The 21,690-nt window shown below is 50.7% G+C and overlaps 1 protein-coding gene across 1 annotated transcript in view; it reads left to right on the top strand.

The window, feature by feature from the left end:
• The window catches only part of SUSD4 (sushi domain containing 4), a 120,579-nt gene that overhangs the window by 91,690 nt on the left and 7,199 nt on the right, over nucleotides 1-21,690 (top strand). The gene's annotated exons all lie outside the window — the stretch shown is intronic.

Below are 21,690 nucleotides of genomic sequence, written 5' to 3'. Positions count from 1 at the left end.
GGTCTGGACAGCTGTGCCATGGAAACCTTTCTCTGTGAGCTTTTTATCCCCTTCCCTTTCCTGTCTCCCTGTTAATCCGTCAATCCCTCACGTGTCACGGTACCTGTCACTTCAGTTCCCTCCACCCCTCGAGCTCTTTTTCCTAACCTGCCACAAGCCTGGAGACGGAATCACCAGGATGGGCATGGAGGCGCTGTAGGGCATTGATTAGAGTGTGGGTTGGCATCAGACTGGCTGAGTTCACATCCTGAGTTTCCTACTTAGTCAGTTTGACCTGGGGCAAGTCGCTTAGCTTCTATCAGCCTCTACGTCCTCATCTGTAGAATGCGGGAGATGACTGTACCTGTGGGACTGTGAGGGTCCAGTGTGATAACAAATGTAACACATTTAGTGAAGTGCTGGGTGCACAGTAGGTGGTCGATCAAGTGTCCATCATTATTAGTGCTATTAGACTTGTGTACAGAGTCACACTAAATGAGAATCTGGGCATGGCTGTGTGGACAAAATACCCAGGCTTTTATGCATTTACACTGCAACATCGTGTTGGTTGTTCAGAGGAGATTTTGGTTACTTGCATACTTTTTTTTTTTTGCGGTACGCGGGCCTCTCACTGTTGTGGCCTCTCCCGTTGCGGAGCACAGGCTCCGGACGCGCAGGCTCAGCGGCCATGACTCACGGGCCCAGCCGCTCTGCGGCATGTGGGACCTTCCCGGACTGGGGCACAAACCTGTGTCCCCTGCATCGGCAGGCGGACTCTCAACCACTGTGCCACCAGGGAAGCCCCAGTTACTTGCATACTTTTAACTGTGTTTGTATAAGATGAATCGCAGATAATGGGAGGAAGTACTGAACAGGAATAATGATTGCCAGTTATCTTGAGAGCTTACTGTGTATCAGAATGTTTGACAGATATCTCATTTAGTCCTCCTATTGCCTTTGTGAGACAAGTACTATTTTTTTTTTATATTTATTTGGCTGCGCCGAGTCTTAGTTGTGGCACACAGGATATTTCTTGTTTAGTTGTGGCATGCGAACTCTTAGTTGCGGCATGTGGGATCTAGTTCCCTGACCAGGGATCAAACCCGGGCCCCCTGCATTGGGAGTGAGGCATCTCAGCCACTGGACCACCAGGGAAGTCCCAGACAAGTACTGTTTTTTAATCCCACGTTACTGCTGAGCAAGCCCAGGTTTCTAGAGATTCAGTAACTCAGCCAAGGTCACACAGTTAGTAAGTGGGGGCGTGAGGACTCGAACAAGGGTCTTTGCCACTTGAAAGCTCATGCTCTTCATCACTAAGGTGCGTTATGTAATTATGCGTGATCTGATTGGTTCTGATTTCTTTACAATCTGATATTTTTATAGCCATGTTTTTAAAGCATCAAAAAATTTAAAACAGTTATCACACAGGAAGGGATTTGTGCTTCTAGTCCAATTCTCCTCCCTGTAGAAATCGCAGCTGCAGGGGGCTGTGAGTCCGGGTGGCAGACGGCACTCCCCGCCGCCCCGCACGTGCCCGCGAGTCACCCCGTTACGGCAGAGCCGCACTTCAGCCCCTGGGCTGCGCAGGGATTGTGTCTCCTCTCGCAGACCGGACGACTGACGCCTTGGAGGGTGGCGTGACTTGCCCACACTGCCAACCCTCGGCGTGGCTTCTTCCACTGCGTGCTGTCTCCTCTCCCTAGCGGCATGGAGCAGTTTTTGCTGGTGCCAGTGTTGAGTGGCAGCTGTCACACTCAGTGTCAACCATCCCGTAACTGAGGCCTGGCTTCATGAAGGACTTTATAATTTGGAAGTAAAAACTCTGGCAGCCTCACCAAAGGTGGCAAGAATTCCCAGGCCCGGTAGGAAGGTGTGGGTGACGTGTTTCAAAGGCCTGGGGCCGTGGCACCTGGCTTATTGAGTGGTATGACACCCGTCTTCTGTCTGTTTTCCCACAGCCGGGTTGTCTGGGGTAGAACACCTGAAATCACAAAATCTTGGACCACAGTGTTGGCTACGTCATTTTAAAATACATGAATATATAAATTTGAGCCTGGAAGGAGCCCCATGGGTTTCTATGTGCTGGTCTTTCACGCTGTGGGTCTGCGTGCTTTTCTTTATCTCTGTGTGTCTTCATGTTTTCCATTCTCAGGTCGTCTTCATCTCTGAGGCTTTCATTACTCTCTCTTTCATACACACACACACACACACATGCACTGAATCCAAGAAATCTTTTAAAAAAAAAAACAACCTTTGACAGTGAATGTGGGCATTTTCTCATTTGTAAGTGCTAAGAACTCTGTTTACATTGTCAGCAGTGTTTATTGGACACCTGGTAGACACAGAGCGACACTGAACTGGGCTCTGGGGTATTATAGAGAAAGAAAAGGACATCATTCTTTACTTCGAAGACCTTACAGTCTAATGGGGAGAAGAAGATGACAAATCCCGTTACGTAGAGACGAGCGTCATCACAGACCGCACCGCGTATGCCCACAGCTACCTTAACCAAAGGGCACGTGCGTGCTTCTGCATTTGGAAAGAGGGAAAGGAAAGTTCTGGTAGGTGGTATCGCAATTGTAAAATGAAAATTTATGTCTGGGGATCTATGAGTTTTTGCGTCTTTTCCCTGAAGGCCAAACAGAAGTGTGTTTTTTGTCTCTGCTCGGGCTTTGAGAAAAGAGAACGAGTGTAAACATCTTACTCATTTGGAAGGACTGCATTTTGAAGCTCCGTAGAGCTCAGTAGCCAAGGCAGCATGCCTTAGTGTGTGTGAGGAGCGCCGGCCCAATGGTTTGAAGGTGGAATATAGGAGAATATTGAGGGGCATAAAAATAAGTAAATGAACCAAGCATGCAACAGACGGTTACAGGCAAGGCTGCAGACACATGTCTAGGAAGTGGTACTAACTCCCCAGCATCCCATAGACACTGTGATGTTAGGGCTGCAAGGGATGCTGGCTACAGGTGGCTGAAGAAAAGGGCGCTTTGTCTGCATGGGGAAGAACCATGCAAAAGCCTTACGTATCAGAACACTCCATTCACATTCAAGTTTTCAAATGTCCTGGAAGTAGTAACACGGGTGCTGGGTATCTGTTGACAGGAATTCCTGGGAGCCGGTTAACGACAGCAGAGTTCACATGACTGCATCTTTGAGGCAGGTAGCAAGGGCTGGGAGGACAGATGGTTGACGCCCAAAGTTGGGAGTTTTTAGTCCCTGGTTGTGACCTCCCACTTACAGATTCCTCTGTTTCGCAACCGTTAAATTAGAGGGCTGGATCCTTTAAGCAAAAGTCCTTCTTTCAATAGCCTCTGGGGAAAAAGATGGGATCAGATCTAGAAAGGACCAGTCAAACATTTAGTGAGATTAGAGTTTGAAAAGAAAGAAACCCAAATCAGTGGTGTATGCTATTTTAAATAAATGCCTGTGAGATTCATGTATGCGTTCAGTAAAAATTTTTATGTTCGTATGCCAAGTATTTTGCAAGGCACGGAGGATACAGAGGCAAACTAGTGACATGAGGTCTCTGCCCGCTGGGCTCACCCATCCCATGTGCAGTTCCTGAAAGTTCACTCTACACAGCTGGGGCTCAGCTCAGAATATTCCATTTCTAAGTTTTCAGGGCCTTTGGTGGTAGAGAAGATTGTTCCCTACTCTGAGGCCGCCTGGAAGGGGTTCCCACGGGGGTCTCTATGGTTTTGAAGGACCTGGGGAGGGTGAGCCACTTTTTGCTGTGTCGGATTGTCTGCCACGTGGTGCCTGGGCTCCACGCCGAAGGCAGTGGGAACACGGGCTTCCCAGGAGGACCACGCGCGTGGACCCCGGGGCCCAGGAGAGTTTGTTGTGCTTGTGTGTTTGCTTTTCCCAAACAGAGAAATAAATCGCTCCAGGAACCGTAGGGGCCTACGGTTTCATTTGCCATGACTGAGGTGGGGGCTTCCCCAATGCTGACCTTTCAACAGACTTTCTCAGCTTCATGGCTGGCATTTCTCCCAGAAACAAGCAAACCTGACCTCATTAGAAGCTGAATATCCAAGACGTTTTGTTTTTAAGTCCAACCAGTCCCCAAACTCAGAATGCCCAAAGTAATTCCCAGCCCCCCGCCCCTTCCCATCCATTTCACTGCTCACACGTCAGAGATGGAAGCTTAATCAGTTTCAGATGCAATTACAAGGAAAGGCAGCAGCGAGATTTCCTAAGAACCTAGGAGTGCCCAGGGGTCCTTTTAGGTCTGCATCCTTATATAAGAAAAGAAGGAAAAATAAGAAACTGAAAAACCCTGTTTGGTCAAATGTGAAATTACTTGAAAGGTTCCAATTTGGGATCAAAACTCAAAGCCAGTTTGGACGGGGTGGGTTCCCAGCTCCTGAGTGGCCCTTTCATTGTGCTTTGTTGCCTAGTCAAAACTCGTTTCTGGTACAAGAAGCGCCCGGAGGCAAAGGTACCGGCAGGGATCTCTCTCCAGGAGCCCTGCCTTCGCGCAGAAGCGCCCCGGGACTTTAAATGAATCCTGTGTAGGAACAAGAAAGAGAGAGGAAGAACCCTGCCCTGCATCTTATCCTCGGCAGGTAACACTCAAAGGGATAATCACAGCCCACCCTGTGCCAAGGTGGTTCCCATGTTACAACAGGAAAATACGAAGCCCAGAAAGGAGTCCAGGCCTGGTCCGAGGAAGGCTGCCGTAAATTATTGTCCGCGGTGAGGTCACGTGTCGCTGTGTCATCCCCTAAACCAGAGTCAGACGTGCTCCCATGGAGCTGTGTCCCCCCTGCTGCCACGTCTCACCAGACAAGCGAGGTCTCTCGCGCCTTCCTGCCCAGCCATCCTCGACCACAAAGTGGCCAACTGGACCTCTTAATTAGCTGGAAACTTCTGTATTGAATCTTGAGTCAGTCAAGGGAAATGACAGAACCAAGTCACAGCGGGATTTATGGGTGCTGATTTGGGACCGTTGATCCTAGAATTCAGAGCTTAGAAAGCCTTAGACATCACCGGTTTACCTTTCCCCCACCCTGCGCACTGCACCCTGGCACTCCCTTTGCAGAAATGAATCAGCAGTGCTGGAGATGAGTGGCTTTGTGCGAGGTCTCGGGGCCTGGGGTTGCCAGCGAGGTTCCCACCCCTGTAACCCGGCTCTGGCGCCACCGGACTGCCTCTACGGGGGGCGGGGCGGGGGGGGGGCTTCCTCACTTACATTCTTGAACAGGGAGAAGCAGATCAGAAGTTTATCTTCTTAGGAGCAACTCCAAGGTAGAGAGCACCGTGTTCCTCCCTGCATTCCCCTGGCACGTGGTATATGTACTCATCGATGTGTAGCTATTGTAACCAAAGCCTCCTTTGACTCCTTTGACTGTTGGTGGATGTCTGCTCCATGCCAGGCCCTGTGGAGGCACCTTTAGCCCATGATCTCTCATCCTAATAAGCGTCATGAGAACTAAGTATGGTGCCAACGGCAGATGAGGAAACTGAGGCTCGGAGAGTCTCCCCGCTTTCCCAAGGTCACCCTGCTCACAAGCGGTGCAGCAGGGGGCCCCCTGAGCCCACGCTTTCTACCCACACTGCTCTTCCAGGCGCTCCTAGGACCCAGGGTACCTGCTGGAGCTTAGGGCCTGGGCTCTAATCCTATCTCTGGTGCTTGCAGAGAGTCCATTTCGTTGGATGGGAAGGGAGTGAGTGGCAAGAGCTGATTTCTGAGGCTCTTCCGTAGCCGCCACGTTCCCTGACTCTGCTCCGAACCAGAGCACACCGATCCAGAGAGGCCATCCTGTCCTCCGCTGGCTCTGGGAGCGAAGCAAAGGGAGAGTTTCTCCCCTGGACGACTCCTGACAGTTTCCTGGAGGCGCGTATTCAGTCAACCCATGAGCCTTCACCACCAGTAGGCAACTGGCAGGGAGAGGAAATAGATGTTTGTTGGGGGTCATCTTGGCACCAGGCACTTCACTTGCCTTTTATTAGCTTTAAAACAACTCCAGGGATTATTCTGCCCCTCTTCACTGACAGTCAGCAGGCTGGTAACATGGCCTCGGGGAGTAAATTGCAGAGCCAGGATTCAAAAGATTCAAAAGACCCAGCCCTGACCTGACTCCCCAGCTGTGCTGCTTCTCCTGCCCCTGCTGGCTCCTGCGAGAGGCCAGGTCCCTGCCTTCTGACTCACCTCTCAGCTGCCGGTGGGCCACTTTTTTCTCTTCTGATGTTCCCTATAACCTGGATTTTTATCATGGAAGAGACTTTAGAGGGAAGAGGAGGATACACTATATGATTTGGCCCAAGCTGCCCTGCATATAATGTTGGACAACATGGGAACTTTCCCTTCCTCCCCCCCCCCCACTTCCTTCCTTCCTTCCTTCCTTCCTCCCCTCTTTCCCTCTCTCCCTCCCTCCTTCCCAGTTAGGACTCTGGTACCAACCAGAGATGTACTAGATGCTGTGGGGCTATTGCTATTAGGAATTCAAGTCCTGCTCACCAAAAGTGGAGTGATGATAGCAGCGACCCACTGGTCACCCACAGCCACCCAGGCCTCCCAGCATTCAGAGGAGACCAGCTGGCCAGGACCAGGGTCTCCATCAGTCTCTCCTGGGCTCTCAAGCTTCCTGCAGACTCACCCGTGATCCTGCCAGCCGCTGAATCCAAATGAAATGGAGTCAGCAGACAATGAAGAAAGGAACAGTGAATGTTCTTTTTTCTCTCTTGTTTACTCAGTGTAGCAGTGGGGCCTCTATATAGGAAGAGAGAGAGAGGGCTTCTTTATCTGCTTATCTGACCCTATACCCTTCCCTTTCTTTCTCTTCCAAATGTGAGAGGATTATACAAGGCTAGGAAATACTTGGCCAGGTGATTTTTGTCCTGTCCTCAAGGCTCTGAGACCCCGGGGGTCCCTAGGAAGCCAGCAGGTCCAAGGTAGCTTTGTTCCAGCTGCCCCCCCGCCCCCCCCCCCTCCATGGGACTGTTTTACATACTTGCATCTCACGTTCCCACTTAAGATTTATTTGAAGAAAGAGCTTCCCAGTGTAAAGTATGAAAATCATTCATTTAATTCCGCCTCCTTAGAAACTTGAGACCAGAGAAATGAAGTGATTTGCCAGGTCACAGCAGAATTCTTCCATCTCCTCAGACTCCCAACCTTCAAGTATGTGAGTCGATGGCTAATTTCGAACCCTCATTAGGCACCCAACTTCCATCAGTCAAAGTCTTACAGGATTTCCCCATCTTATTCTCAGAAACAAAAGACTCTTCAGTTCCCTGAAGACAGATGTATTCCCTGGGCCTGGAAAAGAGGAAATCTCAGGTCGTCCCCCTGTCATGTGTCAGTGGCGTTGGCTAGGGAGAAGCCCTGTCTGAAGCAACGTGGAGGTCGCTTTGTGAACTGCCATCTTGGCACACGTGTTAGGGCATCACATCCTCTCCTGTTCTGTTTCCTGGCAATGAACATTCCTGTATCCGGCACTGTTTGTATCACAGTTACCTTGCCTGTGACCCTCATGGGGTTTTTTCTTAGAAGAAAATGCAAACTAGCAAGCAGCCTGGTTAATTTATTGTTCACAAGCAATAGTAAATTATTCTAATACTATTTCCATGTACTGTTCATACATTACAGCAGAGTGATTACCAGAACATAGCCACCTGCGTGTCATCGCAGCGTTTCTGAGGGATCACTGTGCTTAATTTTCCTGTCTTTTCTTTTTTTTTGTGTGTGTGGTACGCGGGCCTCTCACTGTTGTGGCCTCTCCCGTTGCGCAGCACGGGCTCCGGATGCGCACTGTCTTTTCTTTATACAATACGTAATTGCCGCTGTAGCACTTCCTCTTCTCGGGCACACGTCTCTCTTGTATTCAAGAGTAGATTGTGCCGTGGCATCAAGAAGCTTCATGATTCTTTTCTTTTCTTTTTTTTTTCTTTTTCTATATTGAATCCAGAAACACTAAGAAATCCTAAGAAAACCAAGAGACCTAGTTCCTATTTTTCAAGTGGGACCAAGTCCTCAGGCTTCCCAGCTACTACCCTACAGGCTCTTATTCTCTTGAGTTGTATGACTCCTGATCTGATAGATGGCCCTGAACTCACCCTCAGCCTCTCTCTCCAGGCCTGCTCTTTGCCAGCCGTAGCCCCTCGGCAAGCTCTGCCCACCACCTTGCTTTCCTTTTAACCTCCTCGGAAACATGTAGCCATCAACCCTCCAACTCTCCTAGGATCATCATTTTTTTTTTTTTTTTTTTTTTGCGGTACGCGGGCCTCTCACTGCTGTGGCCTCTCCCGTTGCGGAGCACAGGCTCCGGACGCGCAGGCCCAGCAGCCATGGCTCACGGGCCCAGCCGCTCCGCCGCATGTGGGATCCTCCCGGACCGGGGCACGAACCTGCGTCCCCCGCATCAGCAGGCAGACTCCCAACCACTGCGCCACCAGGGAAGCCCATTTTTTTTTTTTTAACCTCATTCAATTGCAGAGATTTTACACTGACATCAAAGAAGAGAACTGATTCCTTTTCCCACCAAAGGTGAGCAAAGGTGGCAGAGTTCTGGACTGGTTTCTCTCACCAAATCAAGGAAAGAAGAGAACACCAACGGGGGACTTGGCTAACCGCCGCCCCCCGCCCCAATGTACTGTCACGTTCAGAGATGGGATCCCACCAGATGGGCTCGGACCCAACTTCTCCCAAGGCCCCTACCCCTCAGCTCTCACCCGGGCAGGCAGCCTGTCCTGGAGCGGATTCAGGCCCCAGGGGGACACAGTGGATCTGAAGCCAGGCACCATCACTCATGTTTTTATGGAAACGTCTCCTGGTTGCAAGGCACAGGGGTGGGGTTGAATCTGCGGAAACGGAATAAATCGGAAGCCCCCTCATGCTGGCTCTGTCGAAACCCTGTGTCAGATTGTGTCCGTAGGGATGCTGCAAATTTTCTGCAGTGGAAGCCACTGGTATAAAATGAGACTCCTACATGCAAGCTTCTCCTGGGGTCAGTGTTCTGAATTAGTCTGAATTCCAAACCTTCCATGGCAGAGAGATCTGAGGTCTTTCAGCCCTTTTTTGCGGGCCAGGCTGGATTCGAGGGGACAAGGGCATGGGGACCAATCCCTTTCAGCCACCGCGTTCATGGTTCTCACCAAAACGTATTTCTGCTTTGCCTTGTAGTCTCCTCGTATTTTTGCAAAGCTCACAGGCGTGCAAGCAGAGGTCTTTATTTTGTGAGGTTTAAATGTCAGGTCAGTGAAAGGAACGCACAACTAAGCAACTGCAAAGCTGCGGCCAGTGGTTTGAGCCACTGGCTATGCCGAGAGGGTGACTTTGTCACGCTCAGAAAATAGATGGCTTGTACAAAAGGGAAAAGCTTGGTGTTTTTCCTTAAACTCTAGACTATCTTCTCCATCCCTGCTCCAGGCAGGATTTATTTCCTTCTTTCCTCTCTGGAAAGTTAGATGACTTGTATTTCATGGTAATAAAATCTTGCAATCAGGTCAACCCAGAAGGTAATAAACCCCTTCAGTCACTCCCTGCCTTTTACAGACCCAGAGTCACCAGGAAGGATTCGGCAGGGTGGTTTGGGGGTCATTCCTCCCCAGTTCCCACCCCCAGCCCCACTTTTCTTTTTCCTTCTTTCTTTTTTTTTTTTTTTTTTTGGCCGAGCTGCTCGGCTTTCGGGATCTTAGTTCCCTGACCTGGGGATTGAACCCGCACCCTCAGCGGTGAAAGCACCAAGTCCTAACCACTGGACCGCCAGGGGATTCCTGCAACCCCACTTTTCTTCACAAGCAGTTACCAGAGTTCCCTTTTTTTTTTTTTTTTTTTTTTTTTGCGGTACACCGACCTCTCACTGCTGTGGCCTCTCCTGTCACGGAGCACAGGCTCCAGACACGCAGGCTCAGCGGCCATGGCTCATGGGCCCAGCCGCTCCGCGGCATGCAGGATCTTCCCAGACCGGGGCACGAACCCGCGTCCCCTGCATCGGCAGGCGGACTCCCAACCACTGCGCCACCAGGAAAGCCGCCAGAGTTCCCTTTTTGCCCTAAAGTGATTAGAAGTCTGGGATGATAGGCAGATAAAATATTCACACCTGTCTGTGTCCATCTTGGCGTCTTGCATCATTCTTTTTTTTTGTTAGAACCTATAACATAATATCTGTGTTCACAATCATTTTCTCTTTCTGTACAGGAGGATTTTTTTGTTGTTCGGGGTTTTATTTTTGCAAAAAGATGGTGCCCGACTCTAAATTGTGCCCAGATTTCTGTAAAGTCAAAGCGCTTAGCGGAGGTGGCCCTTCACCTGATCGTTCCTCTTCCTCCCAGTACCTGGGGCTCCTGCCGAAAAGTCTAGGACTTTGCTCACATGCTGGCCAGTTTGTTCTTCAATGGATGAGAACCTAATGCGTTTTCTAACGCCATCTCTTCCACTCGTGGGAAGGGAGGTAACAGGTCCAGGCATTAAGGTGGTGGAAACAGCTGGAATTTTAAAGAAGCCAGTTACACTGGATTTCAGATTTTAAAACTAGTCCTTAGCTCAGGAGATCACAGGCAAACAACTGTGCCGACATCAATCTGTATTTTCATGCCATAAATATCTTATTCCAAGGGAAATTTTTTTGAATTGGGAAGAAAAGTAAATTTATAGGAAGCTAGGAAGTTAAGAGTTCTAGAGACAACCATGACTAAAATTGCATGTAAGAGGACCCTTACTCTCCCATACTACTTGACCTTTTCAAAGATCCTGTGGTCCTTGGAGTTAACTGTGAGTGACTCTCTACTGTCCCCAAAGCACAAGGCTCCCCAACGTGGTTTCTGCCGTCACTACCCAAAGAGAAGAATGGTATCTCCCCAAGGAGCTCTTAAGGTTCCAGCCCTGGGATGCTGTCCTCCTGCATTGCTTTTATTCCACTCCATCCACTAAAGCATAGCTCATGAAATAACCACTTTCATGTAAAACGATTCTTTTTTTTTTACTTCACTTTGAGGAAATCTTGGTGTCTAGTTATTTCAGTGAGACATTCTGACATTAGCCGAGAAACCCTCCTGTTCTAGCTGATTGCTTCCCTGTGGACCTGGCCCAAGCGCTTGGCCACTTCCTCCCAGGCCAAGGATAGACTCATGCTGTACTAGTTTCCCAGCACTGCTGGAACAAAGTACCACAGGCTGGTGACTTAAAATATAATTAATGTCTTCTCTCATGGTTCTGGGGGCTAGAAGTCCAAAATCCAAGTGTTGACAGGACCATGTTCCTTCGGAGACTCACCTTCCTTCTAGAGGCGGCCTTGGCATTCCTTGGCTTATAGCTACACCATTCCAGTCTCTGCCTCTGTCATCACGTGGTGTTTTCCCTATGAGTCTGTGTCTTCGCATGGCTCTCTTCCTTCTGTGTGTCTCTTCTCCTATTATAAGGATACCTATCATATTGGATCAAGGGCCCACCCTACTATAATATGACCTCATCTTAACTTTTACATCTGCAGTACACCCAGTTTCCAAGTGAAGTCATATTCACGGGTAACCTGAGGTTAGGACTTCGACAGAACTTTTGGGGGAACACAACACAACCCACACCATGTGCTCCTCTTGCCTTGGCTTGAGAAGGAGCAGATGCTTCTTGTGTCTTCCTTGTACCTCTTGTGTCAGGTTTAAAGGACCGTCTTCAAAGCTTCCCAAACCTCAGCTGGCCAGCATCCTTGGACTCCACCCACAGCCCTGTCCTAAGCTCGCCTCTCCTCTGGCCCTGTCCACAGCATCCTGCTGATGCCCACAAGTGGAACAGGAATGCTCTGTGTTCATCAGGGTTCCCCCATCTTGCCTTTCTTCTCTCTCGAGAGGCTCCAAGCTTTTCCAAACTCTAACCCCACTGTGCACAGCCCTCATCTTAGCAGATCAAGAAACCCATTCTGTCACATCTGGTCCTTGGGTGGCCTACACTCCCTTGTGCCTGTGCACACGTAAAACCCTACAGCAAGGCTCAGTGAGAGAGCATAGCTTCGGGGAGTAAGCCTCACTTAAGGTCAAATCCTAGGTCTTCTATTTATTTGACCTTGGACAAGTAACTTCACTTCCTTGAGCCTCGATTCCCTTCTCTGTATACATGAGGCCATAACAACATCTGCTCTGCAAAATTGTGGTTAGGATGAAGTGAACAGTGTGTGGCGTGTATGCTACTCTTATGATAGGGGCTTGTTCAAAGTTGTCATTGGCCTTTCTGCTTGCATTTTCTCTCATTGGCTCATAATATAGCTACTACATACATAATATAGTTACTAATAATAGTAGCTATCTGTTTATCGGGCATCTATGTCAGACACTGCTTGATTTACAGCTATTGTTTCTAATTTTTATAAGATCTCTGCAGTGTGGGTGTTGCTACTCTTTTGCAGGTGATGGAAACTAAAACTACCTCAGAAAGAGGTTAAATGAAGTGCCCAAGGTCACATAGCTCCAAAGTATTTGAGCCAAGATTTGAACCCAAGAAAATGCTCTTTGCACTATGTAAAGTTGCCTGTAGGCAACTTCCATTAATCCACTGATGTTATGTCTTCCTGGCTTTTCTCACACTCTCTCCTTTCCTGCTCCTCTAGCTGACTTTTCTCCTTTTTCCTTTTTTCATTGTCCATGACTTCTAAGCCAGTAGTTTTCAAATACATTCAGATGTCAGAAAAGCATGGTACTTTTCACAGAATAGCGAGTTTTTTCTTTTCTTATTTTTTATTTTTTTGCAGAACACTAAGGAATACTGTGTAAGCCTTAGAAGCACTTTTGCTAGCAGAAAACATAGCTATGTATTTTCTGTGTACAGTATGGGACCATACACATAAGTGTACACATGCACATACACGCATGCACTCGCACTCAGCTAGGAATAAAGCATAACCACTTGCTTTCCATTATCGTGAACTTAGTACTCAATTATTTATTCCCTCATTTGCTAGGATTTGCTAACAGATAAGATTGAGAAGGCACAAGAAATTTAAGAAAACATTTATGGGAGAAAAGCTTGAAGTTCGGAACATCAATGCGTTATGTATTAATATCAGTGTAGTACCTTGGTCCAGTTTGTGCAGAAGGAACTTAAGAATTGCTGGAATACACCGGCAACATTTTATATTCAGCATGCTCTCATGGGGAAGCGTTTGCTGACTGCAGGGAAAGGCAGGAGACACCTGCTCTAAATGCTCCCTTCCCTGTGGGCTTTCTGTGTTAACTTGGGGGACACACACCTTTTTCATCTTGAGCCCCCGATTTCTCTCCCTTTCAAAAACTTAAGATGCCCCAATTACCATCAGGCATTCCATCTGTGGGAATCCTATTTGAGAAGATGTTCACAGGCATCCGAACCCTTTGACACCACAGATGTCTTGTGATTTATTTTCACATCGTGGTGAGTGAGGCTGTACCGGGCTTAGCCCCTGGTGCTTGAGTCACTACGAAGAAGGAAGGACACCTCACTGGTACCCAGAAACGCGTGTCAGAGTAAATCACGGTTTTACACCTGCTCCCTCACCTGTGTGCTCCTCTGCGGCTTCACTGTGTCTCCAAAACTAGGCACACTTTGGATTTCTTATGTGAAGCCGTATTTTTTTTTTTGCACTGAAGTTTCACAGTCGTCATCAGATGCATCGTGTGTTCCTTCAGGAACACCCTAATGTGGTGACTCCAAGACAGAAAGCAGATCAGAGCCCCTCCCTCGGGGCTGCTGGGTAATATTGATCTTAACTTTGATCTGTCAGCACATCTCCAAGCAAGGCAACACCGTGCTCCATCAGGCCTGGAAATAAGCAAAAGCCCAGCCTTGTCATCATGTGCTTCCATGGGTGGACACATTTACTGGCCTTCCGTGTTGTTACAGCAAAACAAAAGTGGAAAATGTTACGTGCTGTACAATGTTTATTGATTTTCCCTGAGCCGGAAGCAAGGTTTTGGACGTAGCCTTGGAAACAGCTATGATTTGGGCATGGAGGGTGCCAGACAGCTTCCTGGTATCATCACCCAAACTTAGATCAGCCTGGGGACAGCCGGTGGGGGCAGCGGCAGTTTAATGATTAGAAGCCGGCAGAACTCCTGAAGGCAGAGTTTTGGCTGGTTCCGTACGTGTACAGAGCAGCGCCCGTGCTCTTGGTTCCTGAGAGGTGCTCGGATATCACGCTGCTGGTATTGAGATGATGCCTTTGGACTTGAGACCCAGACTTGCTGGCTTTCCCACCACCTCCCCGTGCTCTGCCAGGCCAGCCGAGGGCCAGATTCTGGCATGAAGAGCGAGTTTTCTCTCCTTGTCACCGCTGAGCTCAGCTACAAAGCTTCATCGTGGTCTTGGGGCAGCGCTTCTCAGACTGGACCGTGTGTGTGAGTCACCTGGGAATCTTGCTAAAATGAAGTTCCTGATGCAGTAGGGCTTGCATGTGGCTTGAGATTATGCATTTCTAACAAGCTCCCGGCTGATCCCAAAGCTGATGGTCCATGGACGGCAGTGAAGGGCCTTGTGGAAGGGAAAGACTGACCAGAAACCGTGGCAACTTAATTCTCACGCTCGCTCCACTGGAGATTGTAAGCCCTCCATCCCAGCAGGTGGAGAACGAAGGGAGATTCATCTCCCCAGCTCTCAAGTCTGACCACCTAGGAGAATCACCTGGGGAGCTTCAGAAACCTGGCCACACCCAGGACCCCACCCAAGACCAGGTAGGCAAAGCTCCCCAGGCGATGCTGATGTGCAGGGTTGAAGGACCACTGACTTAAATCACCAAGATGCTCCTCAGATGTTAAGATGTTAACATGGTAGGGAGGGTGGGTGCCTGTCCTGGTAGCAGTGAACTGCAGGAAAGCGAGTGCTTTGCTGATCCACACTGTAGAGCATAGACCCACTCCTGGGAGGAGGTTCCCAAAAAGGTATAGTGGCTCAAACCAAACCGAAGTTTATTTTCACGTGTGGAATTAGTGAGTGTGGGTCAGCCAGTACCTCCTCCACCCAGTCATTCAGGGGCCAGTGGAGCCTCTGCTGTTTTCAAGGTGCAGCTTCTAAGGTCCTCTTGGGAGGTTGTTTCATTCTAGAAGCTTGGAAGAATTCCGCGCATCGGGCCTGGAGGAGTAGTTATCACTTCTACTCACATTTCATTGACCAGAACTTAGAGGAACAAGGGACACTGGGCAATGCAGACAGCTCTGTGCCCAGAAAGAAGAGGGGAACGGGATCGTGGGAGCAGCCAGCAACCTCCAGCACCAGCCCTGTGGGGTGGATCTGGACACACAGACTCAAGAGCCAGCTCCTTCCTACAAGAGGACCACCCAGGGGGCCGCATGAAGCTTTGGAAGACTAAGAATGGAAACACGCAATCCGAATACCTAGGCTCGTGGCTCAGAAGGATTAAAAAAATAATTAGAGGTGGTAATGTCTTACATTCTTCTGTTCCCCCCAAAATAATTTCTGTGAATATTCACGAAGCACACAGACTATTTTTAGACCTTGTTTTCCTCTTCTGGACATAATGAAATATATAAATGGGTGAAGGGCTGTGGTAAGTGATGTATAATTCTCAGCTCTAAGCTCCTTCTTTCTGAGCAATGGCCTCGCCTCATACTGCCTTCAGAGAGTGCGAACCTACAGATGGCAAGTCCCCCATGTCTCCATCACCCTGGCTTCGATCCACTCGTCCCTGGTTCCAGCTCTAGTTCCTCCCTCCGGCCTCCTGCTGCTCCTGTCAAAGGCCAGTCTGTCCACTGATGTGCATATAGGATCACAGCTCCTTTCACCTTCATAATGACCTTGCATTCCTTCTCCCACCCAGCATCACCAGCCTTGTCCTCCATGTTGGTCTGCTCCCGTAGAGGACATATAAACAAGGTCCAGGGCTCCTGGGGGGCGGGGGTGGGCAGGATCCCCCGGGCCTCCAGCTGCCCCATTGGCTGCTTTCCTTTAGCAAACCTCTCTGAGTCTACATGTCCTACCCCGCCCACTCCTCACTCACACTGCCCCTCTTCCACCGGCCACTCACCACTCTTCTGAAATTGCTTGCCTCAAGGTCACCGGTGATTTCCAATCATTCTCAGCTTGCTGGGAACTACTGCCCCCTGCTCGGAACAGTTTCCTGTCTCAGCTTCCTTGGTCCGTCCCAGTCTGCTCGGCCAGTCTCTTTCACTCTTGCAACTGATTTCTCAGCCTCTGGATGGGGACCCCTCCTCTTTTCTCTCTACCCTCTCTCCCTAGGTGAGTTTACCCGGTCTCATGGTTTTCAGTCTTATCTCTAGGCTTATGATGCCTGAGTTCTTTTTCTTTCTTTCTCTATTTTTTTTTTTTTTTTTGCTGCACCGCGTGGCTTGCAGGACCTCAGTTCCCCGACCAGGGATTGAACCCGGGCTATGGCAGTGAAAGCCCAGAATCCTGACCGCTAGGCAACCGGGGAGCTCCCCGATGCCTGAGTTCTTTACTGACCCCAGGCGCTTTCTCCTGCTGCCTGATGAATACTTGGATGACTGTCTCACTGGCAGCCCAGACTCTCCCTACCTCTCCCTTCCCACCAAACAAACAAACAAAAACCTGATGTGGTGAATGGCATCACCATCTGCCTGGGTGCTAATGGCAGAAATCTGGGGGTCATCCTTGATTCTTCCCATGGCCCCCAAATTCCATCTCTCAGCAAATCCTATTGTAGAAACAGATAGTTCTAAATAGGTCCCATCGCTCTCCTGCTCACCATGTCACTGCCACTGTCCTGGTCCAAGCCACCATCCTCTCTCACCTGGTTGTGGCAGCAGCGACCTGACAGCCTCCCCACCTCCATCTCTGCTTCCTAGCCTCCACAGAGCAGCTAGAGCTTCCTTGTGAAAACAGGTCTATACCGGCTCTTTACAGCGTCCCTGACACCGTGGGTAAAATCTCAGCTTCCGGCCACGGGGCCCACGGAGCTGCCTACACACTGCCCTGGCTGCCTCTGCACCCTCCCGTGTGCAGCCCCGCCCCTGTCTGGTCACACACGGCCACCACCCCCTCCTCCCTTCATGCCTCCAGCTTGCCCTCACGTGCGTCATCCCCTCTGCCCGGGATGTTCCTCCCCACATGTCCCTCGACCACCTGTCCTAGATCAGGGCCCTTGCCCTTGCTGCTCTGGCGTCTGGGGTATCCTCGGTTTCTCCGGCTTGGGGTGCACACAGCCGCTGTCCTCTGACCCGTCTCCATCACAGGGGGAGTGATGTGGTCTGGCCTTTTTAAAGCTTTTGCATCCCTGGTTCTCTAATCCCCTACCAGGACCAGTTTACATTTTGGATCTTATTGTGCCTAAAAGAACATCTGGCTCCCTTTGGTCCCAGTCACCTTCCAGGCCTCTCGGAAGGTGGGGGCAGGTCGCCCAGGCCACCTCCTGTGTGTGAGAGTTGATGGTGTTTTTCAACAGAGAGAGGAAAGGCCTCACCCAGACACATCAATATTCATTTGTTTACTTATCATCTGTCTTTAGTAAGCCCCAGGAGGGTGGGATCAATGCATTATCTAGTTTCAGTGGTTGTCCAAAAACTGTGTGTTAAGTACATGAATTAAGAAATGAGCAGGGCTTCCTTGGTGGCGCAGTGGTTGGGAATCCGCCTGCCAATGCAGGGGACACGGGTTCGAGCCCTGGTCCGGGAAGATCCCACATGTTGTGGGGCAACTAAGCCCGTGCGCCACAACTACTGAGCCTGCGCTCTAGAGTCCGCAAGCCACAGCTACTGAAGCCCACGTGCCTAGAGCCCGTGCTCCACAACAAGAGAAGCCACTACAATGAGAAGCCCGTGCACCACAATGAAGAGTAGCCCCCACTCGCCACAACTAGAGAAAGCCCATGTGCAGCAACGAAGACCCAACACAGCCATAAATAAGTACATAATTTTAAAAAAAAGAGAGTTATTAAAAAATAAAATAAGCTTCCCAAATTTATAATTAACACTTTGATTGGCTGTTCCTTCCAAGTTTAAAGAACACTCCCGACCCTCTACCCCTACCAGGATGCACGGGTGAGGGGGGGGTTTCCTTGCAGCAAAGCTAATGGCCGGCCAGGTGCAATCACTAGAAACACTGCACAGTGTGAAGATAAATGTTTCCACTTAGGGGACAAATGCATCTCTATTAGCAACCGATTATGACAGTCTCAGAATCAAAGCCTCTACCGTGGGTGGTTTTTATCTGGCCTCTGAGAAAACCTGCCAGTGAGATGCTTCCAGATTCCCTCCAGGAACGTTTGGGGCCGGCCTGGTGCAATCCACGTATCCTGATTGTACAGCGCGGGCACTCAGCAAGTTCAGGCACCAGTAATACTAAGCGTTGTTATTTATTAAGTGCCTACTGCATTCCAGGCTTTCTAATCCTCGCGACAACCCGAGGAGTTAGGAATTGTTGCCCTGACTACACGGACGGGGAAGCTAAACCCCCCAGAAGTTAAACAAGCTGCCTAACACCCTGCCCCCAACTCAGCGGTATAGAGCTGGGATTTGAACATCAATTTAGGGCCCTCCATGCCCGTGCCAGGCTGCACACGCTGTACCACCCCCCTCCCTTGTCAAATGCAGGGTCCGGTCAGCCCAGGCCTTCCTTAGCACATCAGGGACCACCTGCCTCAGGGTTAAGGCAATGATTTGAACAGTCCTTTATCCTCCAAGTGAGGAAAAATGCTGCTGAAAACTGTCAGGTGGAAAAAATTGCACAACATGAGAGCTGTGAGTTGTTTTATGTGGGGCCAGATGAAGCCTATAGCCTGGGAGACAGGCTCTCAGATGGCTCTGAGGAACTACTCCGAAGAGGTGGGAGGAGGGCGGTACACATGTGATTTTGGTGACGGGGGATACATACAGTCAAGCTCACATCTTGGCAGAAGGCTGCAGCTAGTCACAAGGAGACGTCTCCATGAACGGTTTTAGTGCTTTCCTAGATGTGAGAAGGTGCAAGAAATTGGGCTCATAAAATCTCCTGAAAATATCTAACTGTCTGAAGGCCTGTTCTGCCAGTTTTCCCCAGAGCACAGAGCGCCTCATTCCTGATCTCCACCCCGAACTCCTTTCACGAGGTGTTGAAGGTCAGCGGCTCCAGTGGCTTAGTGACTTCATTCTTGTAGAACCAGGTGGAGAATGCCGATCTTTAGTCGCCGTAACAAACTTGCATGTATATATTTACAGGGCTTCTTCCGACCTCTCATGACGTTCTCTGGGCCTTGAAAATGCTCTGGCGATTTTCTCACCCTGTGGGGACTCCCGGGCATTTGTCTGGAGGGCAGCTAGGAGGAGGGTCCTGCCGCTCTTGACCGTGGAAAGGACCTACTCTCCCAGCAAAGGTCCAGCCTCCCGTGAGCCGCTGCAGTGCTGGGGGGCAATCATGGGAGGTGCAGAGGAGGGGTGGACCCCCTGTGGCCACACGAGCCCAGAAGCCCTGGAGGCCTCCAGAGTGGAAGATATTCCTGTCAGGCTGGCTGCACAGCGGACATCGAACCTCTCCTTCACTCTGGAAGGCAGGGCCTCCTTCAGCCCAGGAAGGTGGCTCTGAGAGCCCAGTGGCCTCCCTCACTGGGCAGGGAGCCAGACACTTCCTTCCCTGTGCTCTGCACAGAGGGGCCTTTGGGGAAGGAGGGGCCCTTGCTGCAAACCCCTGCTGGCATCCCAGGACCAGCTCAATGCTGCTGGTACCTTTTCTCTCTCCCTCCTTCTTGTCGTTCCCTTCCCTTTCCTCTCCTGCTGTCTTGATCGCCTGCTGGGGATGCTCATGGAACACCCTGGAGGGAGTGGATTTGGCAGGAGCCCCAGTTTGTGGAACTAGAAATGCACTGGGTGATGGGACTCTGTGGCCATGGGCAACTCTGTGGAGGGCATGCATCTGCTGGGACGGGAGATGCCCTGGGCTGGCGGAAAGCCAGAGCTCCGGTCCCGACTCTACCAGTGTCTACCTGTGGGACCCGAGGCGCAGTCACCTGCCAGCCGCCATTCATGGAGAACGCTCTGGGCCCGTGGACCTCAGACCCAGTCCTGGCCCTTCCCCTGCACCACCACCCCCCGGTCCGTGGGCTTCTCGCCGGCTTTGTCCAGAGGGAGTGAGGGCAGGTGCCTCGCTGCCCCGGGGCATCTCCAGCAGTGCCTGAGTTTCCACGGCCTCCATCTCCTACAGGATCACCTCCGTGGCTCCAACTTACACGGGGGCCCGGCCACTAGCACACCTCCGTCCCACCCGCCCAGGGGCAGTAGTGGCTTCCCTGCTGCTGCTCATCTCAGGGGCCTCATCATCCACGTAGGTTTTTCCATCACCTGCGGAAGCAATTGCCTCGTTACGACCCCTCTCTGTAGATGCCCGGTTCCTGGTTATCCCTGACCGCCCACTTACATCACGTCAGCTCAGAACTGAGGCCTGGCCAGCCTTCCCCAGAATAACCCTCAGATGCTCCCATTTTACAGATGAGGCCACTGAAGCTCGGAGATGAGAAGCGACTTGTTCAGGGTCATCCGGCTCGTGAGGAGCTGAGCCAGAACTCAGCCCGAGCTCCTACCCACTCCTCCAGCTGCTCCTGGAGACCTTGACCTCTCTTAATTTTAATTTTTTTTTTTTTTTTTTTTTTTTTTGGTACGCGGGCCTCTCACTGCTGTGGCTTCTCCCGTTGCGGAGCACAGGCTCCGGACGCGCAGGCTCAGTGGCCATGGCTCACGGGCCCAGCCGCTCCGCGGCATGTGGGATCTTCCCGGACCGGGGCACGAACCCGCGTCCCCTGCATCGGCAGGCAGACTCCCAACCACTGCGCCACCAGGGAAGCCCGACCTTGACCTCTCTGAGTTTCTGTTTCCCTGACTCTGAAAAGAGCCAGCAAGATCTGCCTCGTGGCATTGTTTGCAGGATGAGAGAGAGTGTCTACAAAGAGCCTCTTGGCCCCAAGCCATGGGACACCCCCACTGGGTGGGCCCACCTTGCTGACCAGCCCCAGTGCCCGGGTTGCTGCCAGATGAGGGCTCCCGACACACATTCCCACGGCCCGTGTGGGGCGGGCAGCTCCCTGCAGATGTGGCTGCGTGGGGAGAGCTCTGAGGCCTGCCTGTGAGTCTCCACTGCCCAGCGCTTGGGTACCCCTGGGAAGAGGCTCAACAGTTAACCCTCTCCCTTTTTTGGTCAAAGCTCGTAGCGGTTTCCATAGGTGTGGGTTTGAAGCTGGCCTCGGTAGTCTGGGCTTTGATTGTTTCTTGAGGAGTGTTTAAGGGCGGTTCTGAGGCCTCGTCCAGGAAAGAGGGCTCTTTGCGGGAATCAGTGAACAAGCACTAAACTCCACGAAAACCATCTTTCTGGACCCAAAGATAGAACCGTTCTTACCTGACAACCCAGAGTTTGGGTTCAAGAGAGGCAACTGAAAACAACTTTTTCTTCCCCTAAAATCATAGAATATGAGGGTTAGAAAAACCATAAAACACGATCAAGGGTAGAATAAACTTCCATTTTACAGAGGAGAAAATCAAGGCTTACGTTTGGTTAAGTGACCTCTGTAAGGTCACGTAGCATATTGGTGGCAAACCAGGCCCAGGCCCCGAGGCTCCTCCGTGCTGGCCAGGGGGCCTATGACTGGGAGGCTGTGGCCTGGGCCTGCATGGAGCCAGCATTGGCCAAACCCCAGGAGGGCATCTGAGGATCAGGTTAGGCACACCCAGGGATTTGGATGGTCCCAAATTTCTCCCATAGCCACAGGAACAGGCTCAGGATAGCTGTTCCTTTCAGTGAAGATTTTGTCCATAAATATCTCAGTTGTATTTACTAGGTTGTCTGGCACGTAA

The sequence above is a fragment of the Grampus griseus genome (assembly GCF_964374135.1).
Source record: "Grampus griseus genome assembly, chromosome: 1".
In the NCBI taxonomy this organism is placed as follows: Eukaryota; Metazoa; Chordata; class Mammalia; order Artiodactyla; family Delphinidae; genus Grampus; species Grampus griseus.
This window is presented reverse-complemented; position numbering and strand designations above follow the sequence as displayed.